Source organism: Schistocerca cancellata, chromosome 1 (genome assembly GCF_023864275.1).
Source record: "Schistocerca cancellata isolate TAMUIC-IGC-003103 chromosome 1, iqSchCanc2.1, whole genome shotgun sequence".
Lineage (NCBI taxonomy): Eukaryota > Metazoa > Arthropoda > Insecta > Orthoptera > Acrididae > Schistocerca > Schistocerca cancellata.
In genome coordinates, this window is record NC_064626.1 from 141,332,799 (window position 1) to 141,351,045 (window position 18,247).

At 47.3% G+C, this 18,247-nt stretch overlaps 1 protein-coding gene across 1 annotated transcript in view; it reads left to right on the top strand.

Moving 5' to 3' along the window:
- The window catches only part of LOC126107947 (uncharacterized), a 72,381-nt gene that overhangs the window by 25,442 nt on the left and 28,692 nt on the right, over positions 1-18,247 (top strand). The window lies entirely within an intron of this gene.

An 18,247-nucleotide genomic window follows, 5' to 3' on the forward strand; every position in this document is an offset into this window, starting at 1 on the left:
GCCACACTCTTGTACACGGTCCCTGTCCGGGTGGAGGCCCACCGAACTTTGAATTCGTCTCGTGGTGTAGTCTATAGTAGCCCCCTCGACGGATTGACTGACGAGGAGCTTCAATCTTTCCTCGCTGAGCAGGGCGTGACGGCTGTCCATAGGGTCATGAAAAAGGTCAATAATGACCTTTTACCGACCCGGACACTTTTCTTGACCTTCGATAGTGTTAAGCTGCCATCGCGCATCAAGGCGGGCTACGAGGTTATTTCTGTTCGCCCCTATGTCCCGACACCTACGCGCTGCTACCAGTGTCAGCGTTTCAATCACACTCGACAGTCTTGCTCCAATGCGGCTAAATGTGTCACTTGTGGCAGGGATGCCCATGAGGGTGACTGTCCACCTCCGTCTCCTCGTTGTGTGAACTGTCAGGGTGACCATGCCGCATCCTCCCGCGACTGTCCTGTCTATAAGGAAGAACGCTGTATCCAAGAAATTCGGGTCAAAGAGAAAGTGTCCACCTCGGCTGCTCGCAAGCTATTGGCTAGTAGGAAGCCCACGCTGCTCCCAGCGGGGAAATACAGCACTGTCCTCGCCTCTCCTCGGACTACCCGGGAGGTAGCAACCCAGACATGCGATCTGACCTTCAGCACCACGGTCGTCCGTTCGGCCAGTGCTAAGATCGCGCGGTCGACGTCTCCTCTTCCTCCCATCACCCCACAGACACCAGCCACTTCCTCAGCTTCTGCTAAGTCGAAGACCCCGAAGTCAGATGCACGGGCCTTCAAGAAGGAACCATCCCGTGCAGACTTCCTCCGTCCCTCGACCTCCCAGCCTTCGACCGGTACTTCCACCAAACGTCCTTCTAAAAAGGCGCATAGGAAGCACAGTTCTCCTTCTCCGCCACGGCGCCTTTCTTCTCCTGCGCCACCCAGCGGTTGCCGCCCCAGGCCGTCATCCGTTTCGCCTGGCCGCACCGCTGGTAGCCGAACATCTGGCCGTTCACCGGCGGAGGAAGCTCCCCCTCCCGGCCATCCTCCCGAGATGGCTGATGACCCTATCGACCCCATGGACGATGACTGTCCGCCTACTGATAGCGGCGGCAGTGCTCGCTCGAAGCCAGGCCCTAAGCGGCCTTCGAGGTGACCCCTTCTCTCATCTTCCTTTTCTTACGATGGCACTTATTCACTGGAATATTCGCAGCATTCGCTCCAACCGAGAGGACTTGAAGTTGCTGCTCCGCTTGCATCGTCCGCTCGTCGTAGCCCTCCAGGAAACGAAGCTACGCCCATGCGATCAAATTGCCTTGGCACACTACACCTCTGTGCATTTTGACCTACCCCCTGTGGTAGGTATCCCAGCTCATGGAGGGGTTATGTTGCTGGTCCGGGATGATATTTACTATGATCCCATCACGTTGCACACCGGCCTGCAGGCAGTTGCCATCCGCATTACTCTCCCCACTTTTACATTTTCCATTTGTACCGTTTACACTCCATCGTCATCTGCCGTTACCAGGGCAGACATGATGCAACTTATTGCTCAGCTACCTGCACCATTTTTGTTAACTGAAGACTTCAATGCCCACCATCCCCTTTGGGGCTCTCCAGCATCCTGCCCGAGGGGCTCCTTGTTAGCAGACCTTTTCAACCAGCTCAATCTTGTCTGCCTCAATACTGGCGCCCCTACTTTTCTTTCGGACACATCTCATACCTATTCCCATTTAGAACTCTCTATTTGTACTCCCCAACTTGCACGCCGGTTTGAGTGGTATGCACTTGCTGATTCATATTCGAGCGACCACTTCCCGTGTGTTATCCATCTCCTGCAGCATACTCCCTCTCCGTGCTCCTCTAGTTGGACCATCTCCAAGGCAGACTGGGGGCTCTTCTCTTCCAGGGCGACCTTTCAGGATCAAACCTTCACAAGCTGCGATCGTCAGGTCGCACACCTCACGGAAGTCATTCTCGCTGCTGCTGAATATTCCATCCCTCACCCTACTTCTTCTCCACGTCGCGTACCGGTCCCCTGGTGGACCGCAGCATGTAGAGACGCTTTACGTGCTCGTCGACGTGCTTTACACACTTTAAACGCCACCCTACAGTGGCGAATTGTATTAATTATAAACGATTACGTGCTCAGTGTCGTCGTATTATTAAAGAAAGCAAGAAAGCCAGCTGGGCTGCTTTCACAAGCACCTTCAACAGTTTTACTCCTTCTTCTGTTGTCTGGGGTAGCCTGCGCCGGCTATCTGGCACTAAGGTCCACTCCCCAGTTTCTGGCTTGAAGGTCGCGAATGAAGTCCTTGTGGCCCCTGAGGCTGTCTCCAATGCCTTTGGCCGCTTTTTCACCGAGGTTTCGAGCTCCGCTCATTACCACCCTGCCTTCCTCCCCCGCAAACAGGCAGAGGAGGCTAGGCCACCTGACTTTTGCTCCTCGAATTGTGAAAGTTATAATGCACCATTCACCATGCGGGAACTCGAAACCGCACTTGGCCGATCACAGTCCTCCGCTCCAGGGCCTGATTCTATTCATATTCAGATGTTGAAGAACCTTTCTCCTGCGGGTAAAGGTTTTCTTCTTCGTACATACAATCGCATCTGGATTGAGGGACATGTTCCCGCATGCTGGCGCGAGTCTATTGTTGTCCCGATTCCTAAGCCGGGGAAGGACAAGCACTTGCCTTCCAGTTATCGACCTATCTCGCTTACTAGCTGTGTCTGTAAATTGATGGAGCGAATGGTTAACTCTCGATTGGTTTGGCTGCTCGAGTCTCGACGCCTACTTACCAATGTACAATGTGGATTTCGAAGGCGCCGCTCTGCTGTTGACCATCTGGTTACCTTGTCGACCTTCATTATGAATAACTTCTTGCGGAAGCGCCCGACCGCGGCTGTGTTCTTTGATTTGGAGAAGGCTTACGACACCTGTTGGAGGGCGGGCATTCTCCGCACCATGCATACATGGGGCCTTCGCGGTCGCCTCCCTCTTTTTATTCATTCCTTTTTAATGGATCGACAGTTCAGGGTACGTGTGGGTTCTGTCCTGTCAGATACCTTTCGCCAGGAGAATGGGGTGCCACAGGGCTCAGTTTTGAGCGTCGCTCTCTTCGCCATCGCAATCAATCCAATAATGGATTGCCTCCCAGCTGATGTATCAGGCTCCCTTTTCGTGGACGATTTTACTATCTATTGCAGCGCGCAGTGTACACGTGTCCTGGAGCGCTGTCTTCAGCGTTCTCTTGACCGTCTTTACTCCTGGAGTGTCGCCAATGGCTTCCGTTTTTCTGCCGAGAAGACGGTCTGTATTAACTTCTGGCGCTACAAAGAGTTTCTCCCACCGTCCTTACGACTCGGTCCCGTTGCTCTCCCAATCGTGGAGACAACCAAATTTTTAGGCCTTACCTTTGACAGGAAACTTAGCTGGTCTCCACATGTCATATTTGGCCGCCCGTTGTACCCGTTCTTTAAATGTCCTCCGTGTTCTCAGTGGTATGTCGTGGGGAGCGGATCGAACCGTCCTACTTCGTCTATATCGGTCAATCGTCCGCTCCAAGCTGGATTATGGGAGCTTTGTATACTCCTCTGCACGGCCATCCATCTTACGCTGCCTCAACTCCATACAACATCGGGGTTTACGACTTGCGATCGGAGCATTTTATACCAGTCCCGTAGAGAGTCTTCATGCTGACGCTGGCGAATTGCCACTCACCTACCGGCGCGATATACTGCTTTGTCGGTATGCCTATCGGCTACTGTCAATGCCCGACTATCCGTCTTATCGTTCCTTTTTTGACGACTCTCTTGACCTTCAATACAGGTTGTATGTCTCTGCCTTGCTACCCCCTGGAGTTCGCTTTCGTCGCCTCCTTCAACACCTTAATTTTTCACTCCCTGTAACCTTTCGAGTGGGCGAGAGCCGCACGCCACCTTGGCTCCGGCTCAGGTCCGCGTTCACCTCGACCTCAGCTCGCTCCCAAAAGAGGTCACCCCCGGTTCGGTCTACCACTCCCGTTTTTTGGAACTTCGTTCGAAGTTCATCAACATGACTTTCATTTATACAGATGGCTCTAAGACCAATGACGGGGTCGGGTGTTCCTTTATAGTCGGGGCACAAAGTTTCCAATACCGGCTCCATGGCCATTGTTTGGTCTTCACAGCTGAGCTCTTTGCCCTCTACCAGGCTGTTCTTTACATCTGCCGCCACCGACATTCTGCTTATGTCATATGCTCAGATTCCCTGAGCGCCATCCAGAGCCTCAGTGATCCGTACCCGGTTCACCCTTTCGTACACCGGATCCAATGCTCTCTCCAGCAGCTGGTGGACATCGGTACGCCGGTTAGCTTTATGTGGGTTCCTGGCCATGTCGGTATCCCTGGGAACGAAGCTGCAGATGCCGCGGCCAAGGCTGCGGTCCTCCAGCCTCGGACAGCTTCTTGTTGTGTCCCTTCGTCCGATTTCAGCAGGGTCATTTGTCGGCGCGTCGTGTCGCTGTGGCATGCCGATTGGGCTGCACTTACCGACAACAAGCTTCGGGCCTTAAAACCTCTTCCCGTGGCTTGGACATCCTCCTCACGCCCTTCTCGGCGGGAGGAGGTCGTTTTAGCAAGGTTAAGAATTGGACACTGCCGGTTCAGCCATCGCCATCTGCTGACGGCTGCGCCGGCGCCGTTCTGCCCATGTGGGCACTTGCTGACGGTTAGGCACATTTTAATGTCCTGTCCAGATCTTACCACACTGCGCCTCGATCTTAACCTGCCTAATACTTTCGATGCCATTTTAGCGGATGACCCACGAGCAGCTGCTCGTGTTCTTTGTTTTATCAATTTGACAAACCTCGCTAAGGACATTTGATGATGTTTTTTAATCCTCTGCCTGTCCGTCTGTCTTTTATTGTGTTTTCCCTTTTAGTTGTTGTTGTCAACTTGTGCCTCGCGGTGCATTTTTAGAGTAGTCAGGGCGCTAATGACCATTGAAGTTGTGCGCCCTAAAACCACAAAAAAAAAAAAAAAAAGAATCATCATTACAGAGCTTGTTAGACTGGTCCACCACAGTGGTTTGAGGTTGTGAACTGAAGCATTCTTAAGAGCCTTATAAAACAGCTTACTGGTGGAAGCTGGTGTCCCACCATTGAGTCAGATGCAGGCAACTGTCAGTGATTACACAGTCAGTCTGTTTCACAGCCAACAGTTCAGACTGATGACAAATTACTTAAGAGTGAGTAGATCAGCTGGGATATGATTGGAGGCTCTATGCAAGAACCTCCCACTACCCCCACTTGTCTGTGCTCAGTCTTCCTCTCAGCACCCCCCCCCCTCCCCCCCCCCCCAATCGTATATACCCACTTCTATGATTAGGGCTACCTCTTTGCGACCCTAAGAAAAATGCTGATCCCAACATTTTCAGTTACCTGTTTTGTTTGATGCTCTGTGACAACCCAAATTAGAGATGAATTCACATGGATGGACCAGATGTCAATGACAGGAACAGTTTTAATTTTAAACATGCCAGGGATGTTGAAGTATTCCCTGCAGTGTGAATGTTGTGTGTACACTGCAGACTTTGCTGCCACACCATAGGCTCTGCAGCACACTAAACTAAAACTCTAGTTGCAAAGGACTTCATGGGTTGCCCAGACTGGGAGCTGCTTCCAAGCGATATCTCAGTGCTACCAGAAAAACCTTTTGTTCACCAACATCCAAGACCTATTAGTTCACCTCCACAACTCTGGGACGACAGTACTGTTCATCTGTACACTGAGCCAAGTGGGTATTCTGAAAAATGAACTTCCTGACAAATTATCTTAAGAAGCGATGACAGGCAACAAACTTGAACTCAGAGCAGTGTGTACAGACTTAAGATTGCAACTGTGATGCCAAATTTTACAAACCTGGGACATGCAATGGTACACTGCACTACAAAAAGTTAAGAGCAATCAAGGGGACCACCTAGGCACATGATACATGAACTACAGAAGTGTTTCAACCTCTTGGATGGACCATCAGGCGTCACACTGCTTGCTATAGGTCTAAATCTTTATAGTTGTATGAGCAAGAACTTTTAGCTTTTGCAGGAGAATGGATAAAAATTGTAAATGCTGAAGTTCAGCTGAATCTGACCAATGGCAGTTCCCAGGAACACAAAATTCTATACAATATTTTTACAATAAGTACACTGGAGGAATCTGACAAGTGTAAAAGTCAGGAAATCGAAAGGTGACCATTTTTTAATTTCAAAATGGTTTCAGATTTGTGTAAGTCACTATTTTCTGTCAATGAATTAAGATGGTGTTTAAGACTTTTGCTCTTCAAGTAGTTCAGTCACTGACATTTTTTCCATTAATGTTCAGTACATCTACTGAGAGCTGTAAGTTTAAAATGAACAGCAGAAACTAATTCCATCTTACACTGGGTACTCTCAGTAGAATCATTAGTAATACTGACTTTTCTGTAATTTATATTGCACTGTAACAGATCTGCTAATTCAACAATGATAGACACATGTTGATTGCACAGCCATTGTGCCTCCAGCACCCCCATCACAATGGTCTTAGCCATTGCTGCTACCACTGGCAGCACCATCATGGTGCTGATCTATCCTGGGCAAACTTCCTCATTTCTACATAGCTAACATAATAGACACCCATTTGAACTGCGTATGTATTCAAACCTCTGTCCCACTCCACAATTTTTGACCACCACAGCTGCATTGATGGAGAGTCCTCACAACTCTAAAGGAATTAATATGCAAGTCTGGTGGGGCCGATATGCAGTCAGCACTGAATGATAGTATCTTTCTGAGAGAAACTGAGAACCCGGCAATGCAGACCCCTGCCCTCTGCAGTCATAAGCGATATTACAAGAACTGTAGCGACTATAATCGAGCACTGGGTGGAGTTTGCGTCTGTCCTGAACTTGGTATGTAGTGGACGTATGCCCTTTTGAAGCAGTGGCTGTCAAGATAAGGGTGACACAGGAAATAACTGTCCACAATGTATATCGCCCTACAGATTGTGCAGTACCCCTGAGCCTATTGGCTTCACTGATTGATCAACTCCGTAAACCTATGTACTTTTGGGAGATTTTAACATACATAACCCCTTGTCAGGTGTGCCATGCTTACTGGCTGAGGTAAGGAGGTTGAAAATTTACTGTCACAAATCGACATCGACATCGACATCAACATCGACCTCGACCTCTTCCTCTTACGTACAGGTGCCCCACACATTTCAATGTGGCACATGGTGCACATTCAGCCATTGATCTTCCGGTTTGCAGTCCTGGCCTTCAACCATTTATCCACTGGAGAGCACATGACGACCTGTATGGTAATGAACACTTCCCCATCTTCCTGTCACTCTCCTGGCATCATGCCCACAGAAGCCTACCCAGATGGGCTTTAAACAAGGCAGACTGGGAAGCCTTCACCTCTGCCATCACTGCTGAATCTCCCCCACATGGTGCCAGTGATGTTAATGAGCAGGTCACTACAATGATCATTTCTGCAGCAGAAAAAGTAATTTCTCATTCCTTAGGTTGCCCCCAGCAAAAGACAGTTCCTTTGTGGTCACCAGAAGTTGCTGAGGCAATTAAAGAGCTTCAGCGAGCTCTACAGGGACATCAGTGGCACCCTTCCCTAGAGCACCTAATAGCCTTTTAACGGCTCCATGCTCGCATTTGCCAGCTTATAAAATGACAGAAACAGGAGTGTCGGGACAGGTATATGTTGACCATTGGGTGTCATACATGACCTTCCCAAGTCTGGATGAAGATCAGACGTCTTTTTGGATACCGGACCCCAACAGGTGTCACTGGCATTAACATCACTGGTGTGTTATCTACCGATGCAAACATGATTGCCGAGCACTTTGCTGAGCACTAGGCTCAAGCCTTTGCATCGGAGAACTACCCCCTAGCCTTTTACACCCTCAAATGCGGATGGAAAGGAAAGTCCTCTCATTAACTATATACCAAAGTGATCCCTATAAAACTACAGGCCACAGTGAACCCTATAATGCCCCATTTAGAGTGTGGGAGCTCCTCGATGCCCTTGCACATTGCCTAGACACAGCTCCTGAGCCAAATTGTATCCACAGTCAGATGATTCAACATACCTCATCTGACTAGAAGTGACATATCATCTTCAACTGGATCTGGTGTGATGGTGTCTTTCCATTGCAGTGGTGGGAGAGCACCATCATCATGGTGCTCAAACCTGGTCACAATCCACTTGATGTGGATAGCTACCGGCCCATCAGCTTCACCAACTTTCGTTGTAAGCTGCAGAAATGCATGGTGTGTTGGTGTTTGGATTGCGTCATGGAGTCACGTGGCCTACAAGCTCCACCAGGGTTGCTCTACCGCTGATAATCTTGCATCCCTAGAGTCTGCTGTCCGAATAGCCTTTTCCAAATGGCAACACCTGGTTGCAGTCTTTTTTTTTTTTTTTTTTACTTAAATAAGGCATAACACGCAACTTGGGGACATCATATCCTTGCTACATTGTATGAGTGGGGTCTCTGGGGCCTGCCCTGATTTTTATCCAACACAACCTTCAGTCACTCTATACTTTCCGTGTCAAAGTCGATGCATTCCGTAGCCCCCCCCCCCCTCCCCCTCCCCCTCCCCCCTGCTCCCCACCCGTTCAGGAGAATCTCATTCCACAGGCCCACAGACCACAGGGCTTTGTATTGAGTGTGTCTCTATTTCTAGTGGCTATTAACAGTCTAGCAGCAGCTGTGGGCCCGTTGGTCTCACATTCTCTGTATTCGGATGACTTCTGCAATTCGTACTGCTCCTCCAGTACTGGTGTTGCTGAGCTGCACCTACAGAGAGCCATTCACAAGGCATAGTCATGGGCTCTAGCCCATGGCTTCCAGTTTTCAGCTCCAAAATCAGTGTCGCGCATTTCTGTCGGCGTTGCACAGTTCATCCAGAACCAGAACTTTTCCTTAATGACGATCCACTTACTGTAGTGGAGACACATTGATTCTTAGGACCAGTTTTCAATGCCCAATTGACTTAGCTACCTCACCTTCATCAGCTTATTACCGTTTCCTTTTCCCAACCATGGCGCTTCATCTCCCGCATTGGCGGCCCAGGTCAGGGCTTCCAATTGCAGTTCGTGTCTGAACCCTTCTTTCCGAACTGGAGTCCTCGATTTTACGACCACATACACCTCAATGATGTACAGCTAGGCTGCAGATTCTTCTGGACCTTTCACATGGCCCTAAAGACTCCGTTAACCCTGTGGCTCTTCGCTATCACTTCGTCTCGATTCTAGACATGTACCGAGACTGTGAAGTGGGTTACACTGATGACTTGATAGCTGATGCTCACATAGGCCTTGTGTATGTTTGTGGAGGACATATTGAAGAGCATTCCTTCCAAGATGGCTGCAGTGTTTTCACTGAAGAACTGGCAGCCATATCTCGTGCTCTTGATCACATCTGCTCATGCCCTGATGAGTCATTTCTCCTGTGTACTGACTCCTTGAGCAGCCTACAAGCTATTGACCAGTGCTAACCTCACCATCCTTTGGTAGCGTCCATTCAGGAGTCATCTATGCCCTGGAACAGTCTTGTCATTCAGTGGGGTTTTTGTGTGGGCCCCAGAACATGTCGGAATCCCAGGCAACAAACTTGCCAACAGGCTAAGCAGAAACAGCTTCTGGAGATGGGCATCTCCAAAACTGACCTGTGTTCAGTCTTACGCCACAAGGTTTTTCGGCTTAAGGAGACTGAATGGCAAAATAGTACGCACAACATACTGCATGTCATTAAGGAGACTAAGAATGTGCGGAAGTCTTCCATGTGGTCTTCTTGCAGGGAATCAGTTGTCCTCTGCCGGCTCTGCATTGGCCATATGGGGCTAACACATGGCTACCTCCTCCATCACGAGGACCTGCCTTTGTTTCACTGTGCCTCAAAAATGACAGTTGTCCACCTCTTGCTGAACTGCCCACTTTTAGTCGCTCTGTGGCAGACTTTTAACTTTCCCAGCACCTTACCTTCGATGTTGGAAGACAATGCCTCAACAGCAACTTTAGTTTTACGTTTTATTCATAAGGGTGTGTTTTATCATTTGATCTAAAGTTTAGCACTTGTCTTTTGTCCCTCTGTACCCTCCACCCTAGTGCTTTTAGGGTGGAGGTTTCAATGTGTTTTGGAGTGGCTGGCTTCTCCTTTCTATTCCCATGGTCGGCCAGCCATTCTTGTGAGTTTGTCCATTTTGGTGTTTGTTGCCCTCCCGTCATTCTTGTGGTTTTCTTTCTTCCAGCTGTTTTTTGTATGTCTTGATTATTTTACTCCAACCCTTGTGGACTTACTTTAATCTGAATGAGGGACAAATGACCCAGCAGTTTGTTCCCTCCCCTCTGTTTTAAACTGACCAACCAACCAACTTTTCAATACCTGGCAGGTTGTCATTGAGCTTGACAACCAGTCCTCCTGCTGTGTACACTTGCACACACATATTTTTACAAGATCAATGAGCTTTTTCAAAATCATGGTGTTAAAGGTCACATGATGGGTGATTATGAACAGTACAGTTAGTTAAATTTTCACATAATCCATGGCCCTCAAACCAAATAAAAACACCTTCAGTACTCCCTGCAGCTCATTTGCTATGGGCACAAAGACTCAAGGCCTTATCAGAATAATATGATGATCTGCCAAAATCTTTATTTACTGTCTCACCAATATGATGTATGATAAGCAACCAGCACTAGCAATAGCGCTACCACCACTTCTTGAAACAGTAACACTAAACATTTACCATGAATGAGGTATCCTTATTAACAATACTGAAGTTAAAATTACAGCCTACAAATACACATGGACCATTGAGGATAGAAGTAGAGGCAACTCCCTTCAAATTATTCTTTGCAGCACCTACTTCATTGCCACTCTTTGTGGGCACTTGCACATGCATGTGTAGTGTTGGACATACAGATGTTTGCATCTCTTCATGGCTGCCGACATCATTGAAGCACCCTGCTGGCATGTTATCCTTACCTGTTCTCCCTTTTTACATTAAGGCTCCCATTGGGTCTGGGGCACTTTACCATTTCATTTAAACTTTTCTTAATCTAAGAGAACTTATTTATTTTCCAGTTAGATTTAATATGCATTGAATAAAATGATTTTTCTGGCCACATTTAAATTTCATATTAGGGTGCTGGCAAAGGATGCTAAAAGTAATGTTTGCCCACACCTTATAGCCTTTAAGGTGTTTCCATCACATTATGTGGGCATGAAAACACTATCAGAATGTCAGGTGACTAGTGACACAGACTCTAACCATATTTCTCTTGTCTTAAATCAGGCTGTTCAGACACTGTCCCTTGGGAAATGTGCACTGTGGAGTGCTAATTAGCTTGCTTGTGGATAGATGCAGCTAATGCAGGCTACATTCCAGGTAGCTGTATTGCATATGTTCTGTGAATGAATAACCACTTGGCCACCCCTGCATACAAGCCCTAATTTCTCTTGTCTTTGGCAGCAGTAGAACTGTTCTGCATTCAGTTGCAAATAAGTTCTCTAAATTTTCTCAACAGTGTTTAACAAAAAGAATATAACCCTCCCTCCACAAATTCCCATTTGAATTCACAAAGCATTTCCATAACTGCATGTTGATTGAACCTACTTTCCTACAGCTGAATTTACATTCTCATTCCATTCCATTTCACATCACTTCAAAGTGTAAAGCCTAGACATTTAATACAAGTTATTGTGTCAAACAGCACACCACTGATACTATATTCAGACATTACAGTACTGTTTTCCAATTCATCTGTATTAACAGAGATTTTTTTCTACATTGGGAGTAGTCTACCAGTTAAATCATCAAATAGAAATTGTCACCCTTATCCTTCTACAGTCACTATCCTGATACCCTTGTCTCCAGTGAACTCACAAACCATGACAATATACTGGGTTCTGTTAATTAAGAAACCTTTGAGTCACTCAAATAATGTATTCTTCATGCTCAGAGCTTTGTTAAATCTGTAGTGGGGCACTGTGTCAAATGCTTTCTGAAAATCTAGGAAAATGGAAATATCCCATGGCCCTAAAGCTTCAGTTTCTTCCACTGGTCATTAACACATCTTTTTCTTCTGTTATTGAGTACCAAGATGCTGAAATCATCTGTACCAATGACTTGAGACACCAAAAGGACATACCTTTTTACATGTATTTTAATGGCCAGCAACTACATTACTGCCAGAGACCTGTAGTATCTTCACAGCAGATCTGGTATCTATTGCCAGAGTCCTGTTTCATGAAGAAGAACTGTGACCAATTCAATATCAAGAAACTTGATGAGCAGTTGATGCCACCCTCACCAACATATATTGTCCACTATCCGTGATCTGTTAGTTACTAAGTTCTCTTTCACTGGAGCCACAGTCAGATACTGGGGGTCCCTGGGAATGAGATGGCTGATCACTAACAAGAAAAGTGACCCAAAACCAACTGTGGCATTGTGGATACCAAGTAACTTGTGAACACATCTGAGACAGATAGTCTATCACAGCCTGAACAGGGCATGTTGGCATACCCCCTCCCTCTAACACTGTGTCATCAGATACCAACACTGTGTGCCATTCCTCATTTGGTTCATCTGAGGGGCTCTACAATTTTATGCTAGTTGGCTAGTTGAATTTTTGGAAACCCCCCCCCCCCCCCAAGACTGATGGCTTTTTTGAGAGTTTATGTGGGACCTCAATAAACTGTGGACTTTCCTTCCTTTCCAGGCTGCATTCCCTTTCCCATGCCCTCTCCCCCTGTCCTTGTTCCTTCCCCTCTCTGTGCACTTGCTTATGTTAGCCTGACTATCCTCCTGGTTTCTGCTCTTATGGTTTTGTTCCTCTTTTTTTTTTCACCTTTCCTTGTGGACATTTGTGGTCCCTGTTTTGGGTTTGACCTCCCCTTCTAAATTTTATCTCTGTTCTGTGAGCCAACTAGGAAAGAATACACCTTACTTAGTGGCTTGAAGCTGTGCCTCTTCCATCTTTTCCTTGATGCTGTTGTCTATTAATGCTACATAGCCAGCATGGTAGCCAGTCCATGTGGTGGGGTCATTATGTACCCTTTTGGTAGAGCCAATGACAACATAGGGATCACACTCCTAATACCTGAGCTGCTGTGTATGCCTAGATGCGGTTGCTTGTCATTCTGGAGCACTGAAACTGCTGGTGACAGATGCTGTGCTGGATGACCCTTGCTGGGGCTTGGTGGCACCCATGGGCAAACCCCCCCCCCCCCCCCCCAATTAGATGTGATGGTATCAGGGAGGACACTACACATACAAAATGCATTAAGCTCCAAACAAAAACTGGCTGTTCTTCTATGACCATCCCTTTAGTTGTGAATGGATCTTTTAATGCTGCTTCTTACGACCCTGTGGCCTTCCCTTCCCTGTCTACACCCTGGGAGGGGAGTCAGGCATGCCATCTTGGAGTGACACTCTTTCCTCATGAACTGGCTTGCACTAGATTGGACAGGGATACCACCACCACCACCACCACCACCACCACCACCACCACCACCACCAAGGTGTTGTTATTCATAGAAATCATAAAAGAAAAGTTTGAAATAGATAATCTGAATAATATATGGTAGAGTTCACTGTCGAGCAAAACTACTACTGCTGTCGAATTTGCAGCACTTCACATCTGTGACCATCTTGGAGACATCTGTGTCCATTACATCTCATCAGTATTTGAACATAGTTCCTCATCCTGCAAAGTGATGAGGAACTCAAGCTGATCTGGAATGGTGGTGTGTTGATTTTGATTGGCTTGTTCAGAAAGGCTGTAAGGGCAGTTGTGTTTTAATACTGGCATCTGTATATACCTGACACTTCAGGGGGATGCCTTCATGCAGAAGGTAAAGACTATAGTTTATCATTGTCACATAAAGCAGTATGTCCCTCCAACCATGAGGTGTTTACAATTTTTGCATTTTTGGCACGTCTTCCTGCTATGCAGTGGACCCTCTACACTGCGAATGTGGACACGAACACCATGAGGGAAGGCCTTGTGTTATGTCACCCATGTGTCTTATAAGAAGGAAAAGAAGGTACTGGAAGAGAAATCTTCTGATAGTTTATCGTACACTGAGGCTTGTCAGAAATGAGTCTTCACCCTATGTCTGTCTAACTTCTCCTCTGTTACATCATTCCTCCCTCCTCCTTATTCCAATCCCACTTCCCTCTACCTGCAGTACCACGCACCCCCTCTGGGTTCTGGTCCCCCTACCCACCTGGAGAAGTGTATCCCTTCTTTGGCATCTCCCAGGATCCGAATCTCCCCCCCCCCCCCCCCTCCCACTCCCCCAATCCATGGCTCCAAGACCAGCAGCCTGCTGCCACAAGTTGGCAGCAGGACCCACAGTCCATGCACCCCAAAGTTACCTGCTCCCTCTACTCCAAATCTCACTGAGTGTGTGAGGAGAACAAGAAACAGAAATCCCAGGACAAGACCCCTCCTGTGCACCTGGAGATGACGACGCCCTCCTCACAACCTGAATCTGACTTCTATATACATGTCACTCCATCCTTGTTGGTCATGGATAGTGACCTGATGGTACGACCATCATCAGCCCATTCAGCTCTCATTTGGATCCCTGTTCTGTACTTATTCAATGGAACTGTAATGCATACTACTATCACCTTATGGAGTTGCAGTCCAATATTTCGTTTTACTTTATAGTTTCTTTCTCCAATAATCTCATTTTAATGATTCTCACTCACCGACACTTCATGGCTTCTGTGCTTCGTTAGAACCAGGTCAGCACTTTGAGGGCTTCAGTGGTATTCACACATTGGTCCATATAGGTGTTATTAGTACATGGATCCTCCTTCATACCACATTGGAAGCAGCTGCTGTCTGGGTCCACTTGGACCCTGTGATCACAGTTTGCAGTCCCTGCCACCCTCTTGACAGACCACATCTATCCACTGGCCTAACTGCCCTCCATCAGCAGCTCTCCTCTCCCTTCCTCCTCCTTCAGGATTTTGATGTCTATCACCCATTTAGGAGCAGTGCTTTGTTGTCTAGTTGTGGACTTTTGTGGACCTCAACCTGTGCCTTTTTAATGATGGTTCCCTACCCATTTTAGTGCTATTTAAGGCACTCTCTCTACCAGTGATCTTTCACTCACTATCCTTCCCAATCTCCCTTCATTACTCATCACCACATGATGACCTCTGTGGCAATGACCACTCCCTGTTTATCCTCTGTCCCTTCCCACCTCCTGATAATCATGTTGTCCTGGTGGGCTTTCCATTACACTACTTGACCTCTGTATACCTCCAGGTTGTGTTTGACTCTGTCAGGTTGTACTGATAAAGTTGTCCATGTCATTCCTGATAAGATTATTCACACCACTGGCATTTCTGTGCCGCACTCAAAAGGCCCCTTCCACTGCCTGCCAGTCCTGTGGTGTATCATTGCCATTGCCATATACAATCACCATCAAGCTGTAAAATGCCTTAAACAGCACTCATCCTCCACCGGTTTTAAAGGGCTGTTGCACCAAAGACCATCACTTCCTCAGACGCAGCTAGCAGATGTGTTGGGAATGCTTTCTCCTACCTAGGTTCCTCTGTCCATTCATTATGGATCTGGGCTACACTCCCCACACTCACATTGCCAGCGACCATTTTCCATCCCAGGCCTTACACTTCTGGACAACCTTTGAACAGATCCATTGGTTCTCACAGAATATCCTGCTACCCATTTTGCAATGGCATCAGCCTGCCATCCTGCTGCCATCCTTCAAAAACAGTGAGCTAAAGCTTCCTACTTAAATTTTACTCCTTATCAGGTAGAATGCTACAGTGAACCTTTTAGTGAATGGAATCTTCTTCTGACACACTCCTCTTCCAATGATTCAGCCCCTGGCTCCAATTTCATTTGTAAGCAATTGCTTTAACAGTTTAGTACTCCACAATGATATCTCCTCCAGGTTTTTAACCATATTTGGCTCCAGGGTGTTTTCTGGTCTCAATGGCAGGACAATGTGGGGTTCCTGTCCTTAAGCCCAGTAAGGATAAGTCATCTCTTGATAGTTACTGGCAGATCTATCTGACAAACACAACCTGCAGGTTATTTAGTGGCTCGTCAGCTCTGTTGGGTCCTCAAATCCTGGGACCTTTGATCTCCTTACCAGTGCAGCTTTTGGGGTGGATGACTCTCATAAGGCCTACAACACAGCTTGGTGACAGTATGTCTTTCTTATACTCCATGAATGAGGCGTTAGGGGCTCCCTCCTGAATTTTATTCCCCAGTTCCTGTCTCACCAGTTGTTCAGAATTTGGTTTGACAACGTTCTCAGCTCTATGGACCCAGAAAAATGGCATTCCATAAGGTTCTGTATTAAGTGTACCTCTTTTTCTCATTACTATTAATGAACTCGTGGCCTCTGTTGGGCCATTTATAGTCCCTGCCCTGTATGTGGTTGATTTCTGTATTTGGGCTACTTCCAGACTTGGTGGCTTCTGTGGTGCAACATGACCAGGGTGCCAATTGGCACACTTCCATGTGGACTCAGTTTTCAGTTCTCCCACTAAATTCTGTGTGGTATTTGTCACTGTACTACATTCCATCCTGATACAGAGCTGTACCTCTATCTCAACACTCAATGCCTGATAGTCGTCCCTCAGTGCATTACTTGGGTCTTTTTCTGATAACAAGCTTACTTGTTTGCCCTATATCCATCTCCCAAAAAAATTGGCTTTTTCTATAAATTCAGTGGCCTAAGCTTCCTTGCCCACACTTCTTGCTGTGCAGACCATTAGCCTATTCTCAACTTTCATCAGGCCTTAGTTCTGGCCCATCTGGACTATGGTTGTCAAGTTAGGGCTCAGCTGCCTCTTCCACACTGCTCCTCTTGGACCCAGTCTAAAATCATGGTATCTGTTTGGGCACTGGTGCCTTTTACTCTAGACTTCTGATTGATCAATGGCTCCAGCTCCTGGTTTCCTGTGCCACTATTATTTGCTCTTTCTGCTAATACGACCTGTTCTATTCTTTCCCTGACTTCAGAAAATTACCCATCTGCTGCTCCCCCTCCCTCCCCCAATCTCCCCCCCCCCCCCCCCCCCATGGATTAGTTTTCAGGTGAGGTTCCACCTCACTTCTCTCCACTGTGATTTCCATATTTCCTCTTTATCCTGTTCCCCACTTGCTCTCCTGAACATTCCCTCCTTTGGTTAGTTCCTCAGCAATGTATTTAGATGAATCTCTTCTGGGGTTGGCAAGATTCCATCATGTCAGTGGTGCTAAGTTGTTCATTCTGCTCGCTTACAGAGAATTTTGGGATGCTGGTATTTTGTACACCAATGGCCACCAGTTATGAGACATGCCTTTATTTCTTCTGTTTGCACAAAACACCATCTCTTGCCACCATCTGTGGGATATTTACCACAGAACTAATGGCCATTTACCAAGTCCTTTGTTTTGTTAAATGGTCCTCCCTCACCAGCATTTTGTCATGTACGGACTTAGTGGCCTACAGGCTACTGCCTAGTGTTTTTCCACCACTTAGTTTCTGCTATCCACAACCGTGCTGCTTGTTTGGCTGATTTCTTTTGCATTCCTGGCCATGTGGATATCTTGGGCAATAAGTTTGGTCAGTGGTTGTATGTCTGTGGGAGGGGGGTGGGAAGCCACTTACTCACCACCACCACCACCACCACCACCACCACCACCACCACCACCACCACCACCACCATCACACCTCTGGAGATCGATTTCCAGCTTCACATGGTATCAGTCTGCATCTCCCAGTGGGAATGTATCAGCCTCTGCCGTCTGTGTATTGGCCGTACCAGCTTGACCCATGGTATGCCTTTGAGCTGCCCCCTTCCCCTTTGTAGTTGCCGGGGCCCCTTATGATGATCCATATTTTGCTGGAATTGCCCTGCCTTTTGGCCCTTTGCACTAAATATGCCCTCAATATGCCCTCTCATTCCCTTTGTCCCAAGTGTTAGCAGATGACCATCACATGGTTACATCTGTCCTTGGTTTTCTTTGTGACAGTGGTTTGTTCCCCAGAAGGAAGTACCTGAATTTCCTTCCAGAATTGGAGTCTTGTGGTTAGCATTGGTGTGTTTTGGGAGACTTTCAGCCTTGCCTCCATACAGTATGGGCTGATGGCAGTGCCCTATTGCATGGGGTGCCTCCTGCTCTAACCCCCACCCCCAGTTCTTTACTTTTCCTTCCACACTGACATTCCTTCTGCCTCTTTGTTGAC